This window comes from Oncorhynchus gorbuscha, linkage group LG01 (genome assembly GCF_021184085.1).
Source record: "Oncorhynchus gorbuscha isolate QuinsamMale2020 ecotype Even-year linkage group LG01, OgorEven_v1.0, whole genome shotgun sequence".
Classification (NCBI taxonomy): Eukaryota; Metazoa; Chordata; class Actinopteri; order Salmoniformes; family Salmonidae; genus Oncorhynchus; species Oncorhynchus gorbuscha.
In genome coordinates this window covers 53,090,987-53,110,303 of record NC_060173.1, presented here as the reverse complement: position 1 = coordinate 53,110,303, position 19,317 = coordinate 53,090,987, and the positions used below count along the sequence as shown (strand labels likewise).

At 45.0% G+C, this 19,317-nt stretch overlaps 1 protein-coding gene across 3 annotated transcripts in view; it reads left to right on the top strand.

The window, feature by feature from the left end:
* The window catches only part of znf609a (zinc finger protein 609a), a 178,010-nt gene that overhangs the window by 122,065 nt on the left and 36,628 nt on the right, over window positions 1-19,317 (top strand). Inside the window, exon 1 of one of the 3 annotated variants that reach the window (XM_046356465.1) lies at window positions 18,641-18,963. The exons of the other annotated variants lie outside the window; for them this stretch is intronic. The gene's annotated coding sequence lies outside the window, so the exon portion shown is untranslated. Of the gene's footprint in view, window positions 1-18,640; window positions 18,964-19,317 lie in introns of those variants that run through there. 3 annotated transcript variants of the gene reach the window in all.

The window sequence follows — 19,317 nt, the reverse complement described above, 5'->3', positions numbered from 1 at the left end:
ACCTGGATTGTGCAATATTTGGCCATTTTATTATTTTTTCAATTCTTCCAGCTCTGTCAAGTTGATTGTTGGTCTTTGCTGGATAGCCATTTTCAAGTCTTGCAATAGATTTTCAAGACGATTTAACTCAAAACTGTAACGAGGCCACTCAGGAACATGCAATGCCCTCTTGGTAAGTAACTCCAGTGTATAATGGGACTTGCACTTTAGGTTGTTGTCCTGCTGAAAAGTGGATTTGTCTCTGTGTCTGTTTGAAAGCAGACTGAATCAGGTTTTCCTCTAGGATTTTTTTCCTTTTCTCCCCCCCAACACTCCCTAGTCCTTGCCGATGACAAGCATACCCATAACATGATCCTGCCACCACCATGCTTGAAATGATGAAGAAAGGTACTCAGTGAGTGTTGTGTTGTACTTGCCCCCAACATAATGCTATGTATTCAGTTCATTTATTTGCAGTATTGCTTTAGTGCCTTATTGCAAACAGGGTGCATGCCTTTTCACTCTGTCATTTAGGTTAGCATTGTGGAGTAGCTACAATGTTGTTGATCCATCCTCAGTTTTCTCCTATCGAAGCCATTTAACTCTGGTTTAAAATCACCATTAGTCATGGTGAAATCCCTGAGCGGTTTCCTTCCTCTCCGTCAACTGAGTTAGGAAGGACGCCTGTGTCTTTGTAGTGACTGGGTGTATTGATACACCATCCGAAGTGTAATTAATAACATCACCATGCTCGACTGAGGAACCTTACAATTATCTGTATGTGTGGGGTACAGAGATGAGGTAGTCAAAAAAAAAAAATATATATATATATGTTAACCATTATTGCACACTGAGTTAGTTCATGCAAGTTATTACCTGAAGGTATTTAGGCTTCCCATAACGAAGGGGTTGAATACTTCTTGACTCAAGACATTTCTCCTATCGTATTAAGTACCCATTAAACATTGTGATATACGATGGTATCGTTTCGGCCTACTCTACACATCATTTATTTCATAAGCTTTGCTCCGTTGTACGTTTTTTTTCCCTTTGACTTTTCATTCGGTTTTTCCACCATGATATTGTTTGCTCAATTTCACTTCCTGTTGCCTGTATTTTGTTCTCATTCAGAATAAAGCTGTGATAGCGAATAGCCTCTAGAGACTCTGACGTTCACACTTGTTCCCATTTTGAAAGCTGCGTCTTTAGGTCAAACACTTTATTCGAATAGCTTATTTGGGAAATACTCTTCATAACTTTGACTTGTCTTAGTGCTTTTGATAGGCTATTTTCATACAGTGTTTGGCTTTTGGCTATTTGGTTCGCAGCGGCAAGGAGGGATGCATGCGTCGTTTTTCTTTTACACAAAGCTCTGCTCAACGTTAAGGTTTGTTCAGGTTTACTTGTTGTATTTTTCTACCTGGCTGTTGTATTTTTCTACCTCTCTCATTATTACCTTAGTCCTATCATGTTTTTAGGATATTCAAAAACAACTTCAAACTTTCGGAGAACTCTGTTAGTTAAATTCATTGTTTGATCATGAGGTATCACGTCAGGGGAAAGCCTGCATAAAAACAAAAGTCGTATTCATATCAAATGGAGAGGAAAGACAAAATGAGGCCTTTAAAATAATAGCAGACACTGGAGTGTTCAGCTATATGGCCCAGGTCATCCGACAATGACAGAAAAAATATATATGTAAAGTGTAACTTTGTGTTGTCTGTTCACACTGCTATGCTTTATCTTGGCCAGGTCGCAGTTGCAAATGAGAACTTGTTCTCAACTAGCCTACCTGGTTAAATAAAGGTGAAATAAAAATATAAAAAAGTTTAAATAGGCTATACATCGTCTGTCATGTCACGATGTCGTCACCATTGACGATGGCTGTCCATCTTCGATATCCGATACTATTGTAATATCGCCCAACCCTAATGTAGCTACTGATATCACTCCAAGACCCTTTCTTAGTAGTGTTTGTGCTGCAGACCTATGTAAAGTGATAATATAGCCACTTGTATCAGATGAAGGATTGTTTTCATAGTGGCACAGACCAGAGTAAAGTGATAATGTAGCCACTTGTATCAGGTCAAGGATTGTTTTCTTAGTGGCACAGACCTGCATAAAGTGATAACTACTTCTATCACTCAAGGACAATTTTCTTAGTGGTGTTTGTGGGATTGCAAATTGTGCTCTTGTTACTCTGGCTCTTTGCGGCAGCGAGTGAACGCGACAGCTGCTGCGTGGGGAGGAATGAGGGGGGGAGCAGGTTCTCTTGTGGCCGTGTCAGAAAGGTGACAGGTTAACAGGCATGCAGGGTGGCTTTGTGGTCCGAGTTGGTCCCACTCTGATGAGGTCAGTGTCACAGGGAAGGGCGCCTTTTTAATGAGATTAGGAGAGCGCTGCAGCTGCACAACACCTCCGGGAGGGAGGGAGGGAGGGAGGGAGGGAGGGAGGGAGGGAGGGAGGGAGGGAGGGAGGGAGGGAGGGAAAAAATAATGTATGTGGAAAAAGTATAGAGAAATGTGGTTGTAGAGAAATGCAGAGAGGGGGAGAGTGAGTCAGATGAACAGAGAATGAGGGAAGGAGAAACCCCTCTTGTCATGTTGAGAGAGCTTACCGGCCAACTGTTGTTCCCGTCCTAATCTCGTTTCACTGCACGCTGTGGAGGGCCTTCCCCAGGTGTGCTCAGCCTGACCCCTTTTCAGCCTCCCAGAAAGCAAGAGAAAGTGAGGGAGGGAAAACGCGTGAGTCATTTCTATTTTATATTGGAGCCGTTAAAATTGCACCAGCCGTACATTTTAAAGTGCGTGCCTTTTTCGGGTTAGAGCTTCAAGAGGGTTGGTTATGTGTTGCTCCTGACCTCTCACCACATCACCGCGTCTGAAACTTTAGTAGATCTCGACAATGCACACAGAACAATCCCAAGCCAGAGAGAGCAACGTACTGCTTTTACAAAAAAAAAAAAAAAAGAAGAATCTTGCCATTGGTAGTATCTGTTAGATATGCTATTGACTCTGTACTGTGTGTAGGAGGGCTCATAGGCCGCCGGGGGATCGCCATGCATATTTAACCGGAGGATGAGTACATCCACTGGAACCATACCAGGCAACTAGTATTAAAACGTCACTCTGCATCGCACAGTACTTTTAGCGGATTGTAATACGAAGCTCATCTGACGGACAGAATAAATAAAGACACAGTGCCTTCAGAAAGTATTCATTCTGCCTTGATTTGTTCCACATTTTGTTACAGCCTGAATTCAAAATTGATTAAATAGAATTGGGTTTTTTCTCGCCCATCTTTTTATTTGCTTTTTAAAAATTGATTTATTTAACCAGGTTGGCCAGTTGAGAACAAGTTCTCATTTACAGCTGCGACCTGGCCAAGATAAAGCAAAGCAGTGCGAGAAAAACAACACAGAGTTACACGTGGGCTAAACAAATGTAGAGTCAATAGCACAATAGCAAAATCTGTATACAGTGTGTGCAAATGAAGTAAGGAGGTAAGGCAATAAGTAGGCCAATAGTGGCGAATTTTCATATCTTGCCATAGATTTTCAAGCAGATTTAAGTCAAAACTGTAACTCGGCCACTCGGGAACATATTCACTGGGGCGGCAGGTAGCCTAGTAGTGGGAGCATTGGACTAGTAACCGAAAGGTTACAAGATCAAATCCCTGAGCTGACAAAGTAAAAATCTGTCGTTCTACCCCTGAACAAGACCGTTAACCCACTGTTCCTAGGACGTCATTGGAAATAGTTAAATAAAGGTAAACATCGTTTTTGTTAAATAAATCAAATAAAACACAACTCCAGCAGTGATTTGGCCTTGTGCTTTAGGTTATTGTCCTGCTGAAAGGTGAATTGATCACCCAGTGTCTGGTGGGTGCCTGTGCTCAACTCCATTCCATTTCTTCTTTATCCTGAGAAACTCCCCAGTCCTTAATGATTACAAGCATATCCATAACATGATGCAGCCAACATTATGCTTGAAAGTATGGAGAGTAGTACTCAGTAATGTGTTGTATTGGATATGCACATAACACTTTGTATTCAGGACAAAGTTAATGTTTTACTTTAGTGCCTTGTTGCAAACTGAATGCATGTTTTAGAATAGTATTGTCCTGTACAGGCTTCCTTCTTTTCACTCTGTCATTTAGGTTAGTATTGTGGAGTAACTATAATGTTGTTGATCGATCCTCAGTTTTCTCCTATCACAGCCATTAAACTCTGTAACTGTTTTAAAGTCACCATTGGCCTCATGGTGAAATCCCTGAGCGGTTTCCGGAGTTAGGAAGGACTCCTTTATCTTTTGTAGTGACTGGGTGTATTGATACACCATCCAAAGTGTAGTTAATAACTTCACCATGCTCAAAGGGATATTCAATGTCTCCTTTCATTTTTGTATTACATTTTTTTTTACCCATCTACCAATTGGTGCCCTTTTTGCGAGGCATTGGAAAACCTCCTTGGTCTTTGTGGTTGAATCTTTGTTTGAAATTCACTGCTAAGAGTGAGGGACCTTACAGATAATTGTATGTGTGGGGTACAGGGATGTCATAAAAAAGATTGCGTTAAACACCATTATTGCATACAAAGTAAGTCCATATAACTTATGTGACTTGTTAAGCACATTTGTACTTCTGAACTTATTTAGGCTTGCCATAATAAAGGGGTTGAATACTTATCAACATAAGACATTTCAGCTTTTCATTTTGTATTAAATTGTTTTAAATATATATATATATTATTCCACTTTGACATTATGGGGTATTGTGTGACAAAGAAATTGACATTTAATTGACATTTCATCTATTTTAAATTCAGGGTTTGTAACAACAAAATGTGGAAAAATTCAGTGGGCTTTAATTGTTTCTGAAGGCACTGTAAAGGCTATTGCTGTGAGGAGAACATTTTCCACCCAAAGTACAGTAGGGCACTGTAAACATAGACCTGCCTGTCTGTTTGTGTATTAACAGCATGCTCTGAGGGTTTTATTTGACTGAGGCCTTAGAGCACTTTGCTGTTGCACTGCATTACATAGACCTAGGCCTGGGTTTGGGGTTCATTAGGTACCAAATGGAAGAAAACAGGCCGAAACATGGAAGAACTTCCTGAATAAGAAAATCCCATTACATTTTTTCGTAGCAAAACATTGTAAAATGTTTTCCGTTGTATGCCCTAATGAACACAACCCATGTGTAGTACACACAGGAGGGATAGTTAGAGGGGACTGGTGAACTAATCAGGTTCTGCTTCCTCTACAGGCCCCTCTCTCTGGTTACAGAAGGTATTCTCTGGGTGGTTTGACTTCAACCTCCCCCCTGTTTCTACACCATATGTATTTATTTAAACTAGGGCTGTCAAACGATTTAAAATTAATCGAGTTAATGACATTAGTTAATTGTGATGAATCGCACACACACATTCACTCAAGTACTGTTAAATCTTCAGGCATGCTAAGGGATTGTTCTCCCAATTTCTGATTGGACAGTTGACTGTACGAACAAAAACATAATTTTTTTGTGATAGTAAAACCATTTTCGGTGTAACTTTAAACTACTAAAACCAAATAAAGTATGTAGAAAAGATCATGGAGATTATATCTTTTTTATAAAGATCATCTTTGAGAACTAACAATCACCAAAATAAAAACTAGAAGGTCGGGGAGAAACTGAAATTCCAAAAATGTCATTGCATGTGGCCCCCATTTGATTTTGTTCTAGTGTTTGAGTCACTCAAATAGCATTATAACTAAGGCATAAGTAGTCTTGGCAACGTGTAGAATTGCAGGAAATTAGCATTGGAACTGTAAAATGTATATGTGTTTTCCTTAATTGTTGCTCAACGCTGTGCGCACAGTGCACCACAATAGAGACAGCCCCACCAAGACCGAACGCGGGAACTTTGACAGCCCTCATTTAAAAACGACCCTCTCTCTCTGTGTTCCTTTTCTCTCTTAATCTTCCTTTCAGATATATTCGGACAAATATGTTTGCTATCGGTGTTGAGTGTGTGTGTGTGTATGGTAAATAGCAAGCTACTTGTCATCTTAAGCACTCTGGCATGTGAAGTAGCTTTTCTGACAACAGATGGAAGTGTGTGTGTGTGTGTGTGTGTGTGTGTGTGTGTGTGTGTGTGTGTGTGTGTGTGTGTGTGTGTGTGTGTGTGTGTGTGTGTGTGTGTGTGTGTGTGTGTGTGTGTGTGTGTGTGTGTGTGTGTGTGTGTGTGTGTGTGTGTGTGTGTGTGTGTGTGTGTGAGGGTGAGGTATTGAAATCGGAGTACATTGGCGTGTGTGTGAGCCATGGGTCCTTCGCATACTCCAAATTAGTCACTGGAGCAAATCTATTGAACCATGTCCAACTATTTGCTCCTCTGCTCGTCTGTTCGACAGTGTCCATTTTGCAGTATTTTGTCAGCACAAATCCAGGTGCCGGAGAGGGTCAAGGCTACTGGGAGGAAAGGGGAGAGAGGGAGGAGGGTGGTAGAGGTACTGTAGATTTATTAGATGTTTGTCCAAACGCCCCCCCCCCAATCTGGCCTTCTCCCTCTCCCTCTTGTTGTAAACTCATCCAGTCTCAGGGCCTCACTGGAGCCTCATTAGGTGTGGAATGTGTTTATGGGTCAGAGTTGATCCGTATCCTGGATGTTACTGTCACAGGGTGTGTGGTGCTCATCTAAGGACTGCTTAGATAGAGCCAATAGCCTGTGTGTATTCTGTGCTGCTTTCTTCATACCTACTCTTGACTTGGTTCATTTTACAGCCTTGCTGTCAGTGCGTAGGCCACATTTTGATGCTACGATCATACGCTCTTCCTAAAGCACTTCACGATGTAGCAGTTCTGCGACTGTGTGTTTTATTACGCTATGCCGACTGCCCCCTCCCAGCATCTATGCCTGATACCGGCCTATCTTAATGGTGTGAGAGAGTTTGCCGGCGTGTGTTCTGTTCAAAATGCAGCACGCCCTCCCGCAAGCCGGCACATTTTTTTTATGGCCTCTTACGCCCTTCCCTAAAGTTGCCACATATGTTGCAGTGCCTTTTGAACCTTTTGAAGAAGCCAATACTTCGATATTAGCGTTTATGAAGGGCCGCGGTCTGTAAGACACACAGCCGCACGTTAGTACTGACAACATGGCTTGTGTTTTAACACTGCAAGGTTGGGTCGGAGATGAAAGGCACCTCCTCGTTTCCAGGCTAATCCACACGGACAGCTATCGCCCATGTGACTGGTGTTACCCCCCCCCTCTCCACCACCGCCCTGACACTCACCCCTTTGAATAGAGCCCTCTCTAATTCACCCTAAAAGGACTTCTTTCCAAAGAGGGGATTACTTCACTGTGAAGGGAAATCACAGGGAACACTGTCGTCCTTGGGGGGGGGGTGATGGCCAACATTCCTAATGATCCAGACTGGTGGCAGCCACCGAGGGAGTGGAAGGGAGGGCACAATGTGGGATTGTAGCTGTTTGGAGTGGGGGAGCTTGTTGGACATCATGTGGGATGAAGAAGGGTCCCTCTGGCACCCAGGCTGAGCACACTGGAATTCACAGGGGTTTCCTGGAAGCAGCTTTCTCCCCGTCCTTTAAAACGTGACATGTTCATTCAGCCATCCGTCAGTCCACTCTATCAGGGGCTTTGGGAAAAACGAGCTGTGATTCAACAGACCTCGGAGAGAGCGAGAGCGAAAAATGAGATGGAGTAGAAAGGGAGAGAGGGAGAGAGGGAGAGAGAGAGTGAGTGAGTGAGGGGGGGGGGATCTACTTGAGTTCCAAGCATGACCTGTTCATTAGCCAAAGTAAGCGGCTTCATAATTGACTGCTTTTTTTTCCCGGGGCTCTTGGAGCAATTTTGAGAATAGTCTTGTCTCCAGTCGGAGGATGTTGAAACAGCGAAAACCTTTGCTTTGAAGAGCCTCTATTGAGCTGCAGTAGCCATGGTTACCATCAGGGCCCGCATAAGTGGGAGAAAGGGCTAATTCCCCCAGTGTTACAACCCAGCCAAATGGTACAGAGAGAGAGAAAGGAGGGTAGACCTCCCTTTCCTTCTGCCCCCTCCTATCTCCTGGTGTGTAGCCCCTCTTGACTGGCACAGAGCATGACTTGTTGTGGATTTCTGGGGAAGACCCACCCCTCCCCCTTTCTCCTTCCCTCCACAGTTCAGACCACAGAGCCATTCTAGGAAGCATAGCCTGGGCCTCATTCCAAGGAAGAGAGTGGGAGGGGAAGGGGGGGTCGGGGTCAACTCACAAATTACTAAACCTTCTTCTCTCTGCCTTGAAGGAAGACACAATTCCCAGATATTTGGAGAGTGTATTTTGGATGGTTATGGAAAACAATAACAGGGTCACCTCCTGCTCATTTTAGTGGTCCTTCTGTAGCTCAGTTGGTAGAGCATGGCGCTTGTAACGCCAGGGTAGTGGGTTCGATCCCCGGGACCACCCATACGTAGAATGTATGCACACATGACTGTAAGTCGCTTTGGATAAAAGCGTCTGCTAAATGGCATATATTATTATTATTATATTTTGAGCATTCCTCAGTTTCAACGGCGAGGGTAGACAGCTTGTATCCCTCTGGTGCACTGCACTTGGTGTAGAAAGCCAAAGGCCTGGGAGAGGAGACATGTTTTTTTGAGTGCGTCTATATGTAGGCCTACTGTTTTTCCAATTTCCCCTTCGTTCCTCTGGCAATGTGAAGGTCTTGACAGGCACTTGCGTTTGACAGAACATCAGGGTCATTTCACCACGCCAATCGCTTTGCGCGTAATCGTGTAGTTTTAACAAACACAAAGCACAAACCGGAGCAAAAGGGAAATCAATGGATTTTTTTAATATTTGGCATCTTGCTTTATCCGGGATTAATTACAAATATGTCTAAGATGCCGAATTTGACAAACACATTATTTATTTCAGCAATGATGTTTCACCGTCTGTCCCTTGAGGAAAGGCTGGGTGTTCCATTTTCCCTGAAGCGTCATAAGGGCGTCTCCATCACTTTAGGATCTCCATTTCTGCTGGATACTCTCTCCTAATAAAGACTCTGACTTGACCAGAGTAGCTCTCTCTCTTCTCCACCCCCCCCCCCCTTTTTTCTCTACTGATGGATTGAACTCCCCTCCCCACCCTCTTTCCCCTATCCCGCTCCTCTTCTCTCCAGCACGGCGGTGGCAGTATAAATCCGGTGATTAATCAAAACGAGAGGGCCCGTATCCCCTGCCTGCCTGATTTGTCCCGGCTCGTCATTGGCACAGAGAAGTGCCACGAGTGGCTCTTACATCAGCACGCCATCCTTGCCGACATTGTCTGAGGCTCCGCGCCTAAATCATCCCATGACTCACATTCTCCGACTACACTACCTGCCATGAGAGGAAAGGAGGGGAACGGTGGGAGTGAGGAGAGGATGGATGAACTGACTGGCAGAGAGGTCGTCTTTATTTTTCTTCCTCTCGCCTTTCCTTTTTTTCCCTCTTTCTTTGCTGAGGCCTTTGAAAAGTGCTTGGTTGGAGCAGCGCGGTGCCTGTTTCCGTGCAGAGTTTCAGCTGTCGCTAGGATCCCCTTCGACAGATTTATCGCCCTTTTGCGAATCGCCCTCACAGGGGCGGCTAATGGCCCACCGAGCTCGACTGCCAGTTAGTTGCCAGTTAGTTGCTGCTTCGTGTGTGTGTGTGTGTGTGTGTGTGTGTGTGTGTGTGTGTGTGTGTGTGTGTGTGTGTGTGTGTGTGTGTGTGTGTGTGTGTGTGTGTGTGTGTGTGTGTGTGTGTGTGTGTGTGTGTGTGTGTGTGTGTGTGGGCTAGGCCTCCAGGCAGTTGCCCATCCAATTAGTCCTTTCAGTAAACAGGCTGAAAGGCTTCTGCAAACGATGAACTCTGGCCCTCCTCTTCGGTCTTTGTTCCCTGTACTTTGAGTGGCCGAAGTTTCAAGGCAAAAAGGACTTGGGACCAGTCAAAACCCACCCCTTCAATCACAGACTGTTTTCTCATTACCTTGCTGGGCATGCGTAATGCCTGAGTAGGGTTGCAACATTTGGGTAACTTTCCCAAAAATCCCTAGTTTTCCAGAAATCCTGTTTGGAAGGTTTCCTGAAATCAGGAGGGAACAAGCAGTACATCTGGAATATCCCATCCCGAATTTCTGGAAAACCAGGGCATTTTTGGGAAGATTACCGGAATTTGACAACCCTATGCCTGAGTCAGAGTGATGTCATAACTATCTTCATTGTTATCACCATCACTGGGAGGAAAAACAACCGAGCAGTTTGTGAGAAAGCGTTTAGAATATGTGCTCTGTGATTAGTAATGAGTTCAACAGAGCAGCAGAGGTGGAGGTCATTCGCCACAGAGCCTAGTACATGTTGGAGAAGCTGAGGCTTGCCTTCTAACAGGGCCTACAGAAATGGAACTCGGTGTGAGTGGAGCGACGGTGTGAACAGCACAGCGGGGCTTTAAAACAACCAGCGCTGAAGAGCATTCCATGGCCACTGCTGAACTTTGGGCTTAGGAGAGCTCCATCAAAGCAGGCGGTGTTAAAGGGGCTGTCTGGACAAGGCCCGAACAAGGATAAGTGACCGCCCTCTCTCTCTCAATCTTGTGCTCACTCACTGGCCCCTTCTCTGCAGAAAGAAGAGAAAGAAAGAGGGGGGAGGGAGTGAGACAGAGAGAAAGCAGGTTCTCATTTCCTTTTGTCTCTGCGCCCTGCAAATTGATCCTCTGGCTCAAAGTGAAATGGCTTAACTGCAGTATAAACAGACTGCCGCTGTTCCTCATAAGGACTAGCATTAGAGGAAATTGGCGGTGTCGGGAGCGAGAGAGAGAGAGAAGGCACGGGCAGAAGAGCAGTGTTTAAACCCACGCACTCACTGCAGCCGACGCGCCTGCGCTCCCAGCGTGACTAATACCAGAGGTCATCAGCTCCAGAGGCGGCGGCCATTTCTCACAGAGAGCAGTCGCTGATTACGCTGGTGGGTGCAAGTGTGTGTAACTGTGTGTGTGTGTGTGTTTGCGCCTTCTGAGCAAGTTATCCAGGAAACGCCAGAGAAATGGGTTTTATGTAAGCGTGATTAGTCGTTCCATGTCACTTCAGAAAGCCATGACACTCACCATCTGATTGTTCTGAAATAATTTCTGTAGTTTGAAACAGGTAAGATTGGCAGTCCTGAATTACTTTGTTGTAATTTATATCGATCTCTGAGATATTGAGCATGTTGGTGCACCCAAATTGGCCATTTTAATTCATACGATTCATTTAATGTTCAATAAATATAGTACCCAACATCAAATTTGGACCAAACATTTTCCTACCAATGAGACATGAGGAATCCAATAAAATGGTGAAAAGCCACTATACGCTGATCCCACCCCAACAATCGGTATACATTAGCAGTTCTCTAAGTCTGACAGGTAGTATGGCGCTGCGGCTTGGAGTATTGCTTCTTCAGCCTATGTCATTTATTCCCTGTGAATCTGGTGATAGTTCGTATCCCCTATTCAGATAACTTTGGCATTGAAGTTGCTTGCATTATTCTTTTATTATTGTGGCCAAGCCATTCAGTTTGTCCTCCTCTTAGCAACCTAATGCTTCAGCCCAACTCTCCCTGAATAGTCCATAAAGTGGCAGCTCGCTGAGAGGGCTATCCCTATGGTGCAATTCTCATATTAATAATTTTCCTACAAGCCCAAACCTTGATGGAAAAATGGGCTAGGGAATAACGTGTTGTGGAAACCATAATACAATTATATTATAAACCATTACATGACAGTCTTATGTTTGTCAATAAAATTATTATAAAACAGCTCTATTTAATGTGATTAGTGACATCTACCATTAAACCCAACCCAATTAATGTACCATTGTAAAACACTATCTTGGGTGCGTTTTGGGACTTTTATCATTGAAACCATTAGAACTACTATAGCCTTTTGGCTTGCTTGTTCACCAGGAATGGTCTAACAGTAACTAATCCAGATATTTTCTGTAGGGAATAAACCACACACAAAGGGGCCATTTCCTGAACACAGATTAAATGTAAGAGAAAGACAAACTAAATTACTTTCATGGTGGACTGGTTTGAATTGTGAGGACGACCACACAATGTATTTTCATCATGAGCAAAAGCTATTGGTCTCTACCTAAAATTGCAAAGGAAATCTTGTGATCGGTTGAATAAACACAAAAGACCAGCAAAATTAATAAAATATCATGAAGCAAAACTTGGTACTTTCACACTCATTTATGGTAAATAATGCAAGCGACTCCAATGACAAATTTCTGAACAGGGAAAATAACCATCAGATTCACAGGGAATACATTGCATGTATGAAGAAGAAATACTCCAAGCCGCAGCTTAATACTATGCATTACTATGTCAGACATAGAGATCTGATACTGTATATTGGTTGTTGGGGTGGGAGTTGCCGTGGTGTCTTTAGATTTACTTATTGGGGGGGTGTCATCACGTTTTACTAATTCGCAGGAAGAAGTTTGGTCCATGTTGGATGTTGGGTACTATATTTTCTTGAATATAATCCTATCAATTAAAATGTCAAATTTTGTCTTAATCAATTAGCTACATTTCTCAGATTAAATGATACTTCAACCCCCAAAAATTCAGGAATGCTAATCGTATCAGTTACTATTTTAGAGCAATCTGTGATGGTGGGTGTCGAAAATGCAGCGTGCTGGAAACATGAGCCCCAATGGGATTCGATTAGCTAACATGAATCAAAAACAGGAAGTGGAGAAGAAAAGCAAGACTGAGCGCTGAGCTTTTTGAGGATCTTGGATTACGCTGAATACCGCAGTGGGGCCCGCAGTTTGATGCAAGGTGACCCGACCACTCCCGTGTCAAACCACGTGAAGACTTCTTCTGTCCTAAGGGCCTTAGTTGTTTTGGCTACCCTAAATGGTGGACATAGCACAGGTTTTTTTTCCCTTCTCGGTCATCAAATAAATAGGCAAAATATGTTAGAAATAATCTAGTGTAAGTTCCATTTAGCCTATGTCTTGGCCATGTTCAGTGTAATGTACAACTATGCTGTAATGTTACCAGGCCAACAAGCCTTTCTGAGGGACCACCATAGCCAGACACACATCCCTGCCCCCACTGCACTGTTTATTTGTATCTGGACATTAGCCGTTTTTTGTGCTTGAACTAACGAGGTCATCAAAGTATGATGCTACACTCAGGCAAGGAGAGGGCCAGGACTGCCAGAGGCTAAGGAAGGAAGAGAAAAAGGAAGGGAAGAGTTTAGAATTCCTCTCCATCTCCCTACCGCCATCCCTCCCTCCACCCCCTTCTCATTGTGTAGCCCCATATGCTGAAGGACACTCAGGAGAGAGGCTTTGTGGGTTTTAGGAAGGGGGAGGGAGCTCCTCGGCTCCCGCTGTCTGCTTACTGTATCTCGGTCACGTCTCGTGTTTTAATCCGACAGTTACCGTGGGTCTCCTCTCTTTCGCTGCTTCCGTCCCTCCATCCTCCCCTGTTCTCACCTGCCTGTCACTCAGTGGGTGAGAGCAAGGGGGAGAGAGAGAAAAAGTGCCACTGTCCTTAGACATCCTCCAGCAATTTTTTAAATTTATTTTACTGTTGAAAAGCGATATCCCAAATATAAATACGTTAAAGTACACACACTAAAAGTTTTAAAAATATATATATATAAAAAAAAAGACAACTGTGAAATTGAAGTGGTAGGCCTGATAGGTCTGATAGGAAGGCGTGATGTCATCGTCCCTCCCCCTTGTTTGAGTAACAATGGAGGAGCAATAGAGAACAAAAGAGCAAAGACCCACCCCCCTACTTGTGCTATGTCATGACTTACCTGGGCCTCCTATTGAGATGTGCCTTTTTTGTTAAGTAAACCAGGTGCTAAATTAGGTGAAAAGGAGGCTGGAGTGACACGTTAAAGCCTGATAGACAGCGGGGACTTGCATAGTGAGTATGAGCAGTCGACTTGTCATCGCCATCACAGCAGCAGCACAGAGGAGAGAGGCTGGCTGGAATCTTAAGGTCTTTTCATTTCTGCTCCGCAGTTGTCCATTTCAGCCCCTATTCTTGTCCGCTCTCATTTTAAACTAGGGATGCATGAGATATCGGTGAGATATCGGAATCGGACGATGCCGACATCGACCCCGATGTCTAGTTTAACGCCGATGTGCAAAACCGATGTCAAAGCTGACGTGCACACCTTTATAACGTAGGTAGATGACGTAATGGCGCCACATTAAAATGTACACGTGCAACACATGCAACACAGCATTCCTAACCTGGCCCACAATGTCTGCTGTGTGGATCGAGCAGTCAACAAGTCGGGCAGTCATTTGAAAGACTAAGAACATTTCAGCGAGACAACTCAACGCCAAGATAATGGAATTCATTGTCCTTGACAATCAACCGTTCTCTGTAGTGGGTTATGTTGGCACTACCAAGTGCGCTATTTTTCAGATGTTGCCTTACCGGAGTCACACAGTTATAGCATCACTGCTATTAGCTTCACAACTGACATTTGGACCAGCGATATCAGCCCTCAAGGATTTTGTACTGTAGAAAATCATTTCATGCTCATGAATGTGCTGGTTGTCATACCGCTGCTGCCATTTCAATGGCATTTGAGAACATGTTTGAAACTTGGTAACATGAACTCACTAGCTAGCTCCATTCGAACAACTGACTGGAGAAATAAGCCCATCAACTACGACGGGATACCCTCTGTCATGGCATTGAAACTCCTGCTCAACAAAACTACCGGCACAGGTTGTGAACAAGCGATTCGGTGGCATTCTCTCTTTAATGTGTCGCCACCATGCTCGATGCAATGTAAAAGGACCGCTACGTCGATGCAGACAAGAAACAGGGTTTTAACGTGAAATGTTACATACACAGCTGGACAAGACGGAAACGAACACAGTGACAGTTCGCACTGAGGAAGAGCGACCACGAACAGACAGAGCTGAAACTTCACTGTTTGACATGTATGATGAAATTCTGGTTGAGAATAAACTACTGAACAACGAAACAGCACAGCAAGTAAGTGAAAGAAATAGGTTTTGATGATGTTTTACTGGTAATGGGGACATACGTAAATGCCAACAAAATAACTTTTGTGTGTGTGTGTGTGACCTTTATTTAAGTAGGCAAGTCAGTTAAGAACAAATTCTTATTTACAATGAAGGCCTACCCCGGACAATTGTGCACCCGCCCCACTATGGGACTCCCAAACACGGCCGGATGTGATACAGCCTGGATTCGAACCAGGGACTGTAGTGACGCCTCTTGCATTGACATTCAGTGCCTTAGACCGCTGCGTCCATGTGTGTGTGTTAACTATTTATCTGTACTAGAATGCTTAAAAGACAATTAAAATGTTAAATATTGGTCGATCGATGGTGTGTTTGTTTTTTTGGCAAGGAAAATATCGGATATCGGTATCGGCCAAAAATATCATATCGGTGCATCAATATTTTAAACTACATCCCATTTAGTCCGCTGTCGTCCTCACCCGGCTCACCCAAACAGCTCATCATAGCTAGCTATTTAACACAGCTATGTATGAACAAAGTTCTTTATGATTATGTCCCCCGGTGTGTGCAGTGTTTATTAGTGGCTGTGCCTGGCTTTTGTTGTAGACGAGGCGTCGGAAGAGCCGGAATATCAAAGAGCAAGAGGAGCAGCTAAACTAATGCTGTTGGGCCCCAGTGTTCCCATTTCCCACTAGCCTCCCCCCTACCCTTTCTGAGCCATGCTGTGGAGCGCATTGCCATGGTTAACGTTGAGTGACAACCCCCTGCTTGATAGCCAGGTAGTCTCCATGGATACGCCAGGTCATTAAAAGGGAGCTGGGGAGCGGCGGCTCTGGCTGGCTGGTATCAACCTGACAGACACTGAAATAAGATGGCCCTGTGGCCCCGTGCCAGCCCCCCGTCTGACCCTGGCCCTGGCATTGCATGGACCGGCAGCTCTCCTTACAGCCCCTGGGCTCACTCACTCCCTGTGGAAATGGAGACCGTAGATAAATGATTAGCGGCAGCTTTATGCATTCCCCAGTCGCCGTCCTCATGAGTGAGTATATGAACGAGTTTTTATGAGCTGGTGGACATTTTGTGCCGTAATGCTGTCGTAGTGGCTGTGTAAGTCTTGGAATGCATAGAGCGCTTTATCTGTGGTAAGACTGCTTACACTGAAGAATGACCAAAGCCACTTTGGATAATATGATACTCGGTTAATATGACATCCTTTGTTTCTTTTTTTTACAGAAGCTAATTAGTTTTATTGATTTCACAAATGTTTTTTTAAGTACCAGACTGCCAGTCCATAACTATATTCTTGACTGCTCTCTTGGCTTCACACATTTCAAAGATGGCCGCCACCTGGCTACCCTTTCAGAAGAATCTCTCTTGCGGTTTGAAACTGCGAGGTGAGGAGGGGGTGTTTCACAAGGGGCTAGGGGAGATTTTGACTCTATCGGCAGCCCCTCCCTCCAGGGGCTTGCTGCAACAACAGGAACCGCAGGCGAAGACTGAACAAACCCATGCCGTCTATAAATAACCTGGTGGCGGGCATCTGGGGCTCTCCTGGGAGGTGGCACAGGCAAGATAGGCAGCACGTTCTCTTGATTCGAACATGCAGTTAAAACCGCTTTTGTCCTGTCGCCAGGGCCCACAGGGGCCTCCATGCTCTCTTCTCTCCTCCTCCTCCTCTTCCATTTCTGGGAGAGGGCAGTGACAAGAGGCTGGATGGGTTCAGTTCACACAAGGAGCTCAGTGATGAACAGGACTCCCCTTGAGAAAGCAGCTTTTTATGGCATTGGTCTCGATATGCAATGAAAATGGACTTGTCGGAGGAGTGTCGCCTGTCTACTTTATTGTGTACTATAGTGGCATCTCCGTTTACATGAGAAGAGCGGTATCAGCCAGCCAGCCAAACACCCTTCGCCGACCCTCCAAAAGGTAGCTGGAGTAAACGAGAGAGAGGAGAGGAGGGAAAGAAACGTGTGTTTTGGGGGCTTCGTGATGTGCAGAGCTGAGAGGAATGGTTATCCTTTCAGAAGACCGATAAATGGCTGGCTGTGTGTCTGATTGCAGTGTAGTGCTGGCGTGATGTAAGGTCTTACAGTTGGACAGGGACTGCAGTGGAGCATGATGGCCGTCGTCTCGCCACAGCTTGGAATGCGAGACAGCCCTCTTTTCTCCTCCACTCTGGGCCCCTCTTTCAGTCCCCCAATGACTGTATACGAATGGACAAAGCCATCTATCCCGTAACACCATTCATTCCTATGTGAAGACTCAATAGCGCAAAAATAAGTCAGATGTCATCTCATGGAGACATAACATGCACAGTTTGAGCTACACCCGGAAGTGCCGTTGCAGGCTAGCTCAGTGCTGCCCCCTCTCATTAAGTAACTCCAGCTGAAGGCCGACCGGGGTACTGCAGGCTGAATAGCAACTCAATTATCCTTAATTTTTTTTCTATGTGCGATTTATAAAATAATCGGTTCAAGGACGTGCATCTGGTGTAATAGAAGCAAGTATAGGTACCCCGATTGTCTAAGAATATGTATTTTATTTACACGAAGATTGACCACGAAGATTGCCATTTTCCCATTCACTACATTGGGGGATCCTGTTTTTGACAAACAATGCCTGCAGTACTACGGTCGGCCTTGAACTGCGTGGCTTTAATAAGAGGGGGCAGTCGTTCTCCTCTGCTATCCCCTTCTCTAACTCTTTATCCCTCTCTTCCCCACTACTTTCTTCTCTGTTTTCTCCTCCCATGCCCATTTTCACTCCCAAACTACAAATATAATTGTGTCCTCTAGAATTGAGAGAAACATGTAATAATAATAATAATAATATATGCCATTTAGCAGACGCTTTTATCCAAAGCGACTTACAGTCATGTGTGCATACATTCTACATGTACTTAATTAGGCTAGATGTCATTTGAACTGGAGCCCCAAGGTAAGAGTCTGTTACACAATTACTTTTGGATCTTTTCATAACTTTGTGTACAGTTCTAACAGTCAACGTTGGGAGTGTTCTTGAATCAAATGCCTGGATATGTTCTTTATTTTTGGATTCAGCACTCTCGCTTTGTTCCCACCCCTTCTGGTGGTGTTTTTCATTTCAACATTGGCTGCTGAAAGCATGTTACCTTGGCTGTGATGTGTTTGGTAATCATATCTGTATGAAACCCTCTGGCCCAGCCCAGCGCTGTGTACTGCCGTGGCTGTTGTTGTGTGGGTAAGTAATCCCAGCAGGGCGTTGTTTACCGTGTGTTCTCCCCTGACGGAGGCGAAGAGGTGCTGAGCTGTTGTTTGTCGAGGGCTCAGCGGGCTGTCTCAGGACTGCAGAGATAAGGGCATGACTAAGCAGTGGACAGAGAGAGAGAAGAGAGGGGAGGGGGGGGGGGGGGGATCGTCAGAGGCCCTGCACTGCTTATCTGGATCTTTGTGCTCCAAGGCCCGGCCCGCCCCTCTGACTGAGCTCTCCGGTGGGTGACCTTGACAAGAATGTTGGATTATTATTGTAATAAATACCGCTCTGGTGGAATGGCCGGAGGTCAGGAGGGGAGAGGGAGGTAGGGAGGAGGCGGGAAGTAGGGAGAGAGGGAAGAGGGAGGGAAGGGAGGGTGCAAGGGGGATTTCCGGTATTTTCCACAGCACAGATGGGACTTTGTTGAAACATGTCGCGGGGAGACCGGTCGGGTGAGAGCAGCAGATTGGCCTCTCAGTTTGGTGTCCCAGAACTGTTTACTACTACTACTACTACTACTTCACCGCTCCAGCAGCAGCCATGTTGCTTTTCCCAGTCTACCATCTGGATTTGTTCAAGGGAAGCCTGGGAGTTGTGTTTTTGGGATGGGGCTTGACTGAGGCGCACTGTGTGTGTCTGGCATTCCTTTGGCTTAATTAACTCCCCGGCAACAGAGCTAACAACCCTTTCATACAGGTTTTTTTATATTTTTTTATCAAGAATCTCCAGCTCATCTCAAAATGTAAGTGCTCTGTTCATTTTGTTACTCGGTGGGGATGTTGTACAGTACGGAGATCGGAACTTCTGTGAAATTACACCCTTGTGAACGGGATGTGTGAAGATTTCAAGTGGCCATGCTTTTGGGGGGGGGGGCTTTTGAGTTTAGACTCCTCCCATTACCACCAGCACCCAATTACAGGCAGAGGCCCCAAGCCAGCCAGCCACCGTCCGAGTTGAAGGGGGAGGGGTAGGGCAACAGGCAGGCGAGGGGGGGGTCATCAGCTAGGCTGAGAGAAAAGAGGAGCAAAAACCTGCTGGGTTCCAGCCAGCCAGACAGTTCTCAGACAGGAAGGTACTGCTGTAGTCAACCGTGTCC